Source organism: Eschrichtius robustus, chromosome X (assembly GCF_028021215.1).
Source record: "Eschrichtius robustus isolate mEscRob2 chromosome X, mEscRob2.pri, whole genome shotgun sequence".
NCBI classification, from domain to species: domain Eukaryota; kingdom Metazoa; phylum Chordata; class Mammalia; order Artiodactyla; family Eschrichtiidae; genus Eschrichtius; species Eschrichtius robustus.
This window is the reverse complement of record NC_090845.1, coordinates 68,942,946-68,955,413: the sequence shown is the minus strand read 5'-3', so window position 1 is coordinate 68,955,413 and position 12,468 is coordinate 68,942,946.

Sequence of the window (12,468 nt, the reverse complement as noted above, 5' to 3'; positions counted from 1 at the left end):
ATTTGTGTTTTAAAATCTTGTGAAAACCCTCTTTTTATTCATTATAAAGGCAATCCATGCTCATTGTATAAGTCAAATGGTACAGAGATATATTTAAAATTTGCTATAACACTCCTGTAAACACATATGTTACTAATTAATGATGCAAATATTCTAGCCATGTCTCTATACCTGTTATCTTTCTATGCTTGAGTAGATTCTTATCTATTTCCTGGTAATCAATGATAAATTTGAAATGTAATTATTCAAAGCTATGAGTGATAAATATGTTAATAGGAATGTGTTTCCTTACCCAATATAAACATTTATAGTGCTTTGAGAGAGTTCAATTTTAACTTTCTAGAAGCAAGATTTTATGAATATGGCTATTTTAAATTAGCCTAGACTGAGAATCTGAGGAGGCCTAGGTTCTTAGCTTTGTGTTGCCTCTAATTATTTGCCTATTTGTGAATAAATAACTTCTCTTAGACCCTTATTTCCTTATTGGTGAAATGAGGGAGGTCGCTTTTAACCCCCAAATTAAATGAGTATGTAAGACACTAGTCAGATGTTATTTAGTAAAATGTATCTATTAAGCCAATATTTTCCACATTAGCCAAAGTTTCATAAGTGTTTTAAATCCCAATTCATAAAAATTATATGAAATTTTAAGGAATGATATGTGAATTTCTGGATAATTTAGTTATGGGGTAACAGGGCTAGCTAAAAACTTTCATTGTAATTATTTTTGTGAAAAATTATCATTCTATACATATCTGAGCTGATCTTTCTTTAATTCCAGGTATAAATTGGTGACCTTAGTTGTAAATAGCTATTAAAGGAAGCATCTTATAACAGGCATATTCTAAATTATAAAGACTATCATTGGGCCCTTCTTACAAAGAAGACACAAAGCAGATAATAGGCATTGTTTTATATTTAAGAAGTCCTAATAAGCGGGGTGACTGGTATGCTCTGGAGTACTAGTAAATAGGATCAAGCAATTAAATACCCTTGCTGGTTGGTTTCTAGGACCTCATATACAAGAGAAAGTACTATTGTGTGAAAGGAAGGAAAATACAAGAAAAATGGTCTCTTTATCATTCATTCATCTAACTTCTTTGACTCTTCATACTTCATACATTTAGAATGATAATAAAAGTGGAAATAGGAGTCAAGTGAGAGAGAACAGGTGAAAACTTGTTCATTTAAAGGAATGATCTGAGGATGACTAAAGGGAAGATATATTAAATGGAATTGGACTTGAATAAATTAACTTTAGAGTTGGCTCTAGAATCAGAATGATCTGGATTTGAATCCTGGCTCAGCCATTTACCGTCTGTGAAACCTTATGCAGATTGTCACTCTCAAACCCGGTTCTCTCATCCGTATAATGGTTATATTTTATAGTACAGGCCTACAGTAAGAATTAAATGAAGCAATGACACAATGTGCTTAGCACAGTGCCTGGTACATGCTAAGAATTCAATAAATGATAGCTATCATGGCAGAGACATTTACTGCTCACCAGACATCCTTGTACTTAACATTTCCCAGTCTCTCTGTAGTTGGATGAGGCTGTGTTGTATTACAAGTTTTGTCCCATAGGCAGTAGGTGAAACTAATGTGTGTCACTTCTGGATCAAAACCTAGAAAGGTGGATGTAAATTATTCATATTCTTCTGCTTCTCTGCCCTGTTGACCAAGTAGGCCATATATTCCAGGTAGTATAAGTTACAAGATGGTAGATCCTCTGCTGGTCTGGTCACTGAATTAACTAAATAAGAAGCAGAACCTCCCTGCTGATCCATGTTAGAAATGTAGCATGAGTGAGAAATAAACTTGTATTGTTTTAAACCACTGAAATTTGTTGTTGGGCAGCATAGAATAGCCTATCCTGACTGATTTAGTTATATCATCAGCAGCAGCAGCACTATCAATGGTCAAGGCTGGGTAATGATACAGTGAAAAGTACAAAAGGATGTAAATGAACAGATGTGGGTTTCAGACTTGTTTCTCTCATTAACTATGTGACTGGAGAAAAGTAATTAAACTGCTTTATGCTTTAATTCATAATCTGTCAAATGGAGATATTATTAGTCTTCCTCACAAGATTGATTGTTGTTAGGATAGCATAGAGGTAATACATGAAACCATGTGGAAAAACAATGGACTGTTAATTGCTGTATAGCTTGAGGGTAGCAGTTGTTTATGAGAGCCTTTAGAGGGAGCTAAAGGGAAATAGCTCCAGAGTATTAAAATATATATTGAATTTTATTCTATCCCAGATCAAGGTGAATACTCTGTTCATGGACAGGGGAAGCACTACTTTCTTACAGTACAAATGAATTATTTAAATGATAAAGAAAGGACCATGGCAAGAGTTGACCTGTTAAATAGTACTAGTAAGAGAAATATAATCTTGTATAAGACTTAATTCACCTAGTTATTTTTTAGTATCATAGCATACTAGAAATGGAAATGGCTTTATATATTATCTAATCTAGCACAACAACCTGAATTTTATAGCTGACTGAACTTTGGCCAAATGGCAAATGGTAGTTTTTTTTAATAACTGCTAGATAATACTGCTTCTGCCCCAATGTCATTATCACTTAATTGCATCAATCTTTTTAAATTTGTGATTTATTTTCACATTACCTGTCTTTTATTTCAAATAAGTTGTCTATTCTTTGAAGAGGCTGCAACATAGAAGTCATATTTATGAGAATTAATTCATTGATGAAAACCATTGAGTGTTTATAAAAAGACAAACCAGATGATGAGAAATATTTATTGATATGTTGTAACAATTAACTTTTATTTTAAATTAGCAAATAGCCTCAAGTTCAACTAGAATAAATGCCTTTAAAATGTCTATGTAATGCATTTGGTAGAGTACTGGTAAAATATTCTCCTAAAATGTGTAAAATGTGTGAAATGTTGTATAAGTAGTGGCCAGTTTTGAAGAAATTCAAATAGGATGGAGTCTAATTGAGAGTTTGAACAGATAACATGTCTTTAAAACTAGATAGATGGATGGATAGATAGATAGATAGATAGATAGATAGATAGATAGATAGAGAGAGAGAGAGAGAGAGATCCTGAAAATTAATGGGACCACTCTCTTTCCTGGATAACTTCCATCCAATGAACGTGATAAGCTAATGAAAATAAATTGATCAGTATGACAAAAATATACTTATAGCATAGTATCACCACTGTCCCAAATAGTCACCATAGTCTCTAAAAAATGTTTTTCACCAGCTTCTTTTAATACTAGGTTGCTTATGCACAAAGCCATGACAAAGAGGCAGAAACAACCCCAGGGTTGTCCCTGCCTTGAAAAACAAATGTTGTTGACATGTACTTTAACACAATGGGCATCCAAGTTCACCTTTTAAAACAGACTCAAGAGAATGAGTTGTAACTAAACACAGTTTAATTATTTGTCATTTCAATTTGCCAAAGGCTATGTTCATACTGACATTTACCATCTTATCCACAAGGCAATAGAGCTCAGATGTCCTATTCCAGTTCTCCATAGTCATTCAGAATGGCAATATTCCATGATATCTGATTCCATTATACCTATGTAGACTTGGCTTAATATAGTGTGTGACTATTGGGTATCATCTTTCATCCCACTGCATGATATACTTTGGATTGGCATATCAAGAAGGAAGAGGTAAAGGGAATAGTGAATTTTTTTCTTCTTTGGGCTTATTTTTGTCATTTCCAAATGTCTGCATCAAGAGGAGTCAGTCTCATGTAGCTCAAAGGACACTGAGCCCAGATATCTCCTCTCTTTAGCTACCCCCAGTAGCAACTGTGTAATTTGAGTAACACCAATATCTCTGGGCTTTGTTCTCTGCATCCATCTCTATGCTCTTTTTCTGTTCTATAAGTCAATGACTTTTAGAATAAATGTAAACTTAACTAAGCAGATAAATGTGATCCACCCTACTTCTGTTGACATTTGAATTTGGCCCAAGTTTTTCTGTGATAGTGCAAACCTGATTGTAGATTGCTATTTGAAAATTGTGGCAAAGAAGAGAGAAATCTCTCATGCTTGGTGGGTCCATGAGGGATTTGGCTGAAAAGAAAATGAAGGAAACCATGTGATAGGCAGAATGTAGACTTGCTATTATTCCCCTTCACCAGCCAGACTTTTCATGACTTAGATTTAAAAAAAAAATGTTAGCTTCTTTAAGTACAGATAATTGCCCAAAATCTTTAGGCTGACATATGGTCTTCCACAATCTGCTCTCAACCTCTCTTTTTGGTCATGTTGCCCATGACTTTCCCATTTAGGCTCTTCTGCAACCAACTTGGGTCTTTAATGCACATTCTCTACTCATTACCTTCACTCTTGCTATTCCCAAATCTAGGGTGCCTTCCCATCCAAATATTTTTTCCCTACTCTTAGGGCTAAGGAATATTTAGGAGAAATCAATTTCTATTCAACTCTGCTTGAAGTTAGCCTTCTTTCCTGAATTGTTGTTTTCTACATATACTCTCACTACATTAAAATGAGAAGATAGGAGGTTGTCTACTTTTCTGATATCCTCTTTGACTTAAGCTATTTTCTCTGTAAATACAGAAGATATGAATCAGCTGTTTTTTGACTAAGTTAACATTATGGCATATCATATGAGTAGTGGAAACAATGTCACATAATAGCTGGCCATATGAAATATAATAAAATGATAGCTTGGCAGGCCAGGATGACATTGAAACATATTGACTACAAAATATGTAATGTAGTGTCCATATTAAGAGACAAGTATTCAGTTTTAGGCCATATTTTAAAAGAGACACTGAGAAATAAGTCTCTCTTAGGGGATGATTATGATCATAAATAGTCTAGAATTAAAGTCATATAAGGAAGGTTTAAAGGAACATGGGATATACAAACTGGAGAAGAATGGATTTTTAAGAGAAAGTATTTGTCTCCAAACATTTAAAGAACTGTGATGTAGAAGAGGGAAGAGGGTTGTTCTAGGTCTAAACATTAGAATCAATTGGGTGGAAGTTACCAGGAAACAAATTTAGTTCAATTCAAGAGGAAGTTCTGAATAAAGATGTCATCCAATTAAATGGATTGTTTTAGGGAATGAACTACTCACTGGGATAATGTTCAAATAGAGTTATGATCATCTGTTAGAGATGCCATTTGTAAAAATAGGAAGGTAGATTCTACTTCTAGTTTCCCTTTCAAATTTAAGTTTCTATGAACCTAAGCCTTTTTTGTTGTTTTCCTGGAGAGGCACAGACTTTCTGATATCATGTGGTAGGGGAAAAGCACTCCTTGAATCACCTTAAATTCTCTTTTTCCAATAGGATCATGCTTGGTTGCTCAGTTAGCTCTAGTAGCATTGTGTATACTGTTAGTTACATGTTCCAATGTGAAATAACACCAGGGGTTGTACTGCCATTCATGCACCTGCATTGTCTGCCAAAAATGGATTTACAGAAGAATACTTTCAGCTTATTAAAAATCTGAAGTCAATAACAACTGTAATATATTCAAACAGTATTATAGTGTCCATACACTATATATCTAATGTTTACAATGTAAGAAGTTAATATTTATATTTATTAATTAAACTCGATGAGGGTAGTGTAGAGCCTCCAATTTTCTGTAAAGAACATGGTGGAAAATGATATAATTGGTATTGCAATAGAAAATTTTCCTGTCACTCATGCCAGATACTGAAATTAAAGAATGTAATGCAAATACAGGTTTGAACCATGGCAGAATCATTTAAAATAACTCCAGACGTTACAAATGTTTATTTCCTGTATTTTCATTGCCCCATAAAGCAAATAGGAGACATTTACAATCAAATACAATTAATTCAGGTCATTTCAGAATTGAGGGCTGCAATAGATTAACATTTTTTGTGTCACATGGAGAGCAATAAGCTTATAATACTTGGTTAACATGGTAAGACATTTGAAGCTACATTTACTGATTTATGTAGTAAAGATGATTAGTCATGAAAAAACCAGAAATTCCAAGTAATGTAATCTTTGCAAACTCTTCCTAATTCTTATGTTTGAAATTATTAAGTAGAGCAAATAAACCCACCAGATTCCTAATGATGAATATACGGTATGCCTTTTTAAAAGTGAACAATAAGTCTCCTGTGATCCTCCAGGTTCATTTTTTTTCACATGGAAAGCCTTATTGGTGATGACAGCTGACAGGCATTCCTTACAGACATCATGGTTTTGGAAAGTAGTTTGCATATTTTGGCACTTTATTTTAGAGAGGAACTGAAGTAAGTTGCTGCCAACATTCCACTAAATTTCACCTTTAAAGGTCTTTTATGATGTCTCCACTATTTCAGTTCAGTACTCTTGAAAATCCTAGAATAAGTACAGTTATGCATTCCCCAAAGAATAGCCTTCTGTAATCAGCCCTTGCAAAGTTCAGAAGGTCTTATTTTCATGGGGGAAGTACTTTAATCAAGATTAATTTTTTCCAGTTTTCAGTAATCGGAGCTCTTCCTGAGTTTTCTTCAACCCTACTTTAGGATGAAATTATCAAATTTCCATGGCAATTAAATGAAAAGTTTTGAGTGTAGGGATCATTCTGTACAACAGTCACCAAAGTACAAGTGAAATTAAGTAAAGGAAAAAAGTGCAGGATTTAGCTGAAGGCCATAGGCTCACAAAATGCGGGTCTGTGGCTGAGCTCTTCTGTTGTGAAAGAGTTTTTCTTTCTTGCCAGATGCATTTCTCTGGACCTGTTTTATCTGTAGCTCCAACAAGACAAAGTTGACTCTGATCAGAAGTTCTATAATTAAGAACACAAATAGCAGCATAAAATTAATTTTTCTATTATACAGAAAACAAATTTAGACCATACACAAACAGTTGCTAACTGGAGGTTTGTTTTTTTTTTTCTAAGTTGCATCCCCTACATGTTGTTTTTCAACTATTGTTTGAACAAATATGAAGCGAGTTTATATAATAAGATAATTATATAACTACCTGTATGCCTCTTCCAGGATGTTTCTTGAGACTGGAAAAGAACCTAAAACACTTATGTAACATTTAATGGCATTCAATTTTCTCTTCTTGAACGACTGAGTACTCCGAAGGCAAATGAATGCCTCAGTCATTCAGCAGATTGTATTCTCCCCCAGATTTTTTTTTTTTTATCTTTTTTTTTTAACATCTTTATTGAAGTATAATTGCCTTACAATGGTGTGTTAGCTTCTGCTTTATAACAAAGTGAATCAGTTATACATATACAGTATGTTCCCATTTCTCTTCCCTCTTGCATCTCCCTCCCTCCCACCCTCGCCATCCCACCCCTCTAGGTGGTCACAAAGCACCGAGCTGATCTCCCTGTGCTATGCGGCTGCTTCCCACTAGCTATCTATTTTACATTTGGTAGTGTATATATGTCCATGACACTCTCTTACCCTGTCACATCTCACCCCACCCCCTCCCCATATCCTCAAGTCCATTCTTTAGTAGGTCTGTGTCTTTATTCCCGTCTTGCCACTAGGTTCTTCATGGCCTTTTTTTTTTTTTCCTTAGATTCCGTATATATGTGTTAGCATACTGTATTTGTTTTTCTCTTTCTGACTTACTTCACCCTGTATGACAGACTCTAACTCCATCCACCTCATTACAAATACCTCCCCCAGCTTTGTTAGTATCTGGTAAACACTTTAAGAATGCATGGGAATACTCATGAGAGGAAGAAATGAAAGTTGGGGAAGACACTGAATCAGTGGATCTGTGTTATGCGTATATCAGAATCACCTTACAAAATATGCAGCTTACAGAAATATTCCAGACCTTACCTCCATTTCAAATCTATTATTGTATAGGGTGTATCTGAGTCAGCTTGTCTGTAGACTAAATGGCCCAAATAATGTTTACTTCTCTTCTATTTTCACTGATCTATGTTTCCTTTTATTCCACATAGCTCCAAGTATCAATACATGCAGGCATATAGCAACATGTAGTCTCTAGAGTCTTTAACATGCAAACAAACTCAGATGATACAAACCCTCTTGATTTGGCCCCTGCTTACTCTAGTTTAATCTCTGACCACTTTCCTCCTCAATTACAATGTTCTGGCGACACTGGGTTTCTTTAATTTCCTCAGTCGTGCTGAGGTCCTTCCTGCCTTAGGGGTCTCACACAGTTCTTACCTCACATCATTAAAAAATTACCAATGGAGTTAATTTTTTAATTGAAGTATAGTTAATTAATAATATTGTGTTAGTTTCAGATGCAGCACGATTTGCAATAGCCAAAACATAGAAGCAACCTGAGTTAATTTTTTTAATTAATTAATTTTTATTTATTTATTTAGTTTTTTTGCCTGTGTTGGGTCTTCGTTTCTGTGCGAGGGCTTTCTCCAGTTGCAGCGAGCGGGGGCCACTCTTCATTGCGGTGCGCGGGCCTCTCACTGTCGCAGCCTCTCCCGTTGCGGAGCACAGGCTCCAGATGCACAGGCTCAGTAGTTGTGGCTCACGGGCTTAGTTGCTTGGCGGCATGTGGGATCTTCCCAGACCAGGGCTCGAACCCATGTCCCCTGCATTGGCAGGCAGATTCTTAACCACTGCGCCACCAGGGAAGCCCAAATTTTTTTAACTCAATAAATATAGCGATGAAAATACTGCAATGAAATATAGGGGGATATATTTATAACCTCATAATAGGGAAGGTATTTAAACATATTAAAACACCAAACTTATTAAGCAAAAGCTTGATGAATTTGAATATATTAAAATAAAAATACATACATAACAAAATAAACCATTAAATTAAAATTCAGAGACAGATCAGAAGAAATTTTGTAGAAAGTATGGGACAAAATCCTCTTTTCTGGAATCTAAAACAATAAATATAACAATCAGCAACTCTTTCCCCATTGATATGGAGAAACAATTCACAGAGAAGGAAATAATAGTGGCCACTGAAAATGTAAGGATCATAATCTCTAGTAATTAATAACAACATAAAAGTTAGATACAGTTTTCACCTTTCATTATCAGATGGTCAAAAATATACAATGTTAATGTTCTCAAGTGTTGGCTCTTCTGAAGGGAATTCAGGGACCTAAGTTTGATCCTGCAATTCTGCTATCCTCTAGAGGGTTATATTTTCTGAATGTTGAAGACAGGTCACTACCATATCCATGCACTAGCCTGTAGAAGAAAGAAAACACTAGAGTAAGCAACTCTATTTTTTATATTTAATAAACATTTTATTTAAGAATAGTTTAAGATTTGCAAAGTTTTCACTAAGATAGTACAGAATGTTTCCATACATCCCACAGTTTCCCTTAATATTGATATCTTACATTATCACATTTGTTATAACTAGGGAACCAATACTGATATCATTAACTGAAGTCAATAATTTATTTATATTTCTTTAGTTTTACTTAATGCTCTTACTCTCTCCCAGGATCCCATCTTGGATACAATACCACATTATGTTTAGTCATCATGTCTCCTTAAACTCTACTTGGCTATGACAATTTCTCAGACTTTCCTTGTTTTTCATGATCTTGACAGTTTTGAGAACTGGTCAGATATTTTGTAGAATGTTCCTCAACTGAGATTTGTCTGAAGTTTTTTCTCATGATAAAATCAGGTTATAAGTTTTTTGGAGGAAGACCACAGAGGTGAAAACCCATTCTCATTATATCATTTCAAAGGTACATGCTATCAACATGACTTATCACTGATGATGTTAGCCTTGACATCTGGCTAAGTTTTTCTACTATAAATTGATTTCACTCCCTACCACTCTTCCTTCCTTCCTTCCTTCCCCCCTCCATTTCTTCCTTCTTTTCTTCCTTTTTCCTTCCTCCCCTCCCTCTTTTTTTATATCCTATTCTTTGTCAACAAGTCAATAAGTGTAACCCATACTTAAGTGGTTCAGAGTTATGCTCCACATCCTTGAGGGGAGTATATACATAAACTACTGGGATTCTGCATTATTACATTTTTTATTTTGTTGCTCAAATTTTTCCAGCTTTGATTTGCATTTCTCTAATAATTAGCAATCTTAAACACCTTTTCATGTGCCTCTTGGCCATCTGTATATTTTCTTTGGAGAAATGTCTATTGAGGTTTTTTGCCCATTTTTTGATTGGGTTGTTTGTTTTGATGATATTAAGCTGCATGAGCTGTTTGTAAATTTTGGAGACTAATCCCTTGTCGGTCACATAATTTGCAAATATTTTCTCCCATTCTGTGGGTTGTCCTTTAGTTTTGTTTATGGTTTCCTTTGCTGTGCAAAAGCTTTTGATTTTAATTAGGTCCCATTTGTTTTGTTTTGTTTTGTTTTCCATTACTCTGGGAGACATATTGAAAAAGATATTGCTGCAATTTATGTCAGAGAGTGTTCTTCCTATGTTTTCCTCTAAAAGTTTCATAGTGTCTGGTTTCACATTTAGGTCTTTAATCCATTTTGAGTTTATTTTTGTGTATGGTGTTAGGGAGTGTTCTAATTTCATTTTTTTACATGTAGCTGTCCAGTTTTCCTAGCACCACTTATTGAAGAGACTGCCTTTCCTCCACTGTATAGTCTTGCCTCCTTTGTCATAGATTAATGGACCATAGGTGCGTGGGTTTATTTCTGGTCTTTCTATCCTGTTCCATTGGTCTATATTTCTGTTTTTCTGCCAGTACCTTACCATCTTGATTACTGTAGCTTTGTAGTATAGTCTGAAGTCAGGGAACCTGGTTCCTCTAGCTCAGTTTTTCTTTCTTAAGATTGCTTTAGCTATTCAGGGTCTTTTGTGTTTTCGTACAAATTGTAAATATTTTTGTTCTAATTCTGTGAAAAATGCCCTTTGTAATTTGATAGGGATTGCATGGAATCTGTAGATTGCTTTGGGTAGTATAGTCATTTTCACAATATTGATTCTTCCAGTCCAAGAACATGGTATATCTCTCCATTTGTTTGTGTCATCTTTGATTTCTTTCATCAGTATCAATGTGTATATATGTCAATGTGTATATAGTATCAATAGTGTATATATGTCAATCCCAATCTCCCAATTCATCCCACACCCCCTTTCCCCCTTGGTATCCATAGGTTTCTTCTCTACTCCTGTATCTCTATTTCTGCTTTGTAAATAAGGTCGTCTATACCAATTTTTGCAGATTCCACAAATATGTGTTAATATACGATATTTGCTTTTCTCTTTCTGACTTACTTCACTCTGTATGACAGTCTCTCAGTCTCTCCATGTCTCTACAATGACCCAATTTTATTCCTTTTTTATGGCTGAGTATTATTCCATTTATATATGTGCCACATCTTCTTTATCCATTCCTCTGTTGATGGACATTCAGGTTGCTTCCATGTCCTGAGATTGTATGGTTTATATTCTTCAATTTGCTGATGTGGGGCATCACATTGATTGATTTGTGCATACTGAAAAAGCCTTGCATCCCTGGGATAAATCCCATTTGATTATGGTGTATGATCCTTTTAATGTATTGGTGGATCTCTAATTATTAGAGAAATGCAAATCAAAAGTACAATGAGATATCACCTCACATCAGTCAGAATGGCTATCATCAAAAAAATCCACAAACAGTAAAGGCTGGAGAGGGTGTGGAGAAAAGGGAACCTTCCTACACTGTTGGTGGAAATGTAAATTGGTGAAGCCACTATGGAGAACAGTATGGAGGTTCCTTAAGAAACTAAAAATAGAACTACTGTATGATCCTGCAATCCCACTCCTGGGCATATACCCAGGGAAAAACATGGTTTGAAAGGATACATGCACTCTAGTGTTCATTGTAGCACTCTTTACAATGGTTAAGACATGGAAGCAACCTAGATGTCCATCGACAGAAGAATGGATAAAGAAGATGTGGTACATATATACAATGGAATATTACTCAGCCATTAAAAAGAATGAAATAACACCTTTTGCGGCAACATTGATGGACCTATTGATTGTCATACTGAGTGAAGTAAGTCAGTGAAGGAGAAATATCATATGATATTGCTTATATGCAGAATCTAAAAAAAATGATACAAGTGAACTTATTTACAAAACAGAAACAGGCTCACAGACTTAGAGAATAAACTTGTGGTTACCAGGGGTGAAGTGTTGCGGGGAGGGATAGGTAGGGGGTTTGGGATTGACACATACACACCACTATGTTTAAATGGATAACCAATAAGGACCTACTGTATAGCACAGGGAACTCTGCTCAATATTCTGTAACAACCTAACTGGGAAAAGAATTTGAAAAAGAATAGATACATGAATATGTACAACTGAATCACTTTGTTGTACACCTGGAACTAACACAACATTGTAGATCAACTATACTACAATAAAGTTAAAATATTAAAAAAAGAGACATCTGCACTGCTATGTTAATTGAAGCACTGTTACAGTAGCCACACACATACACACACACAAACACACACACACACACACACACACAATGGAATATTATTCAGCCATAAAAAAGAATG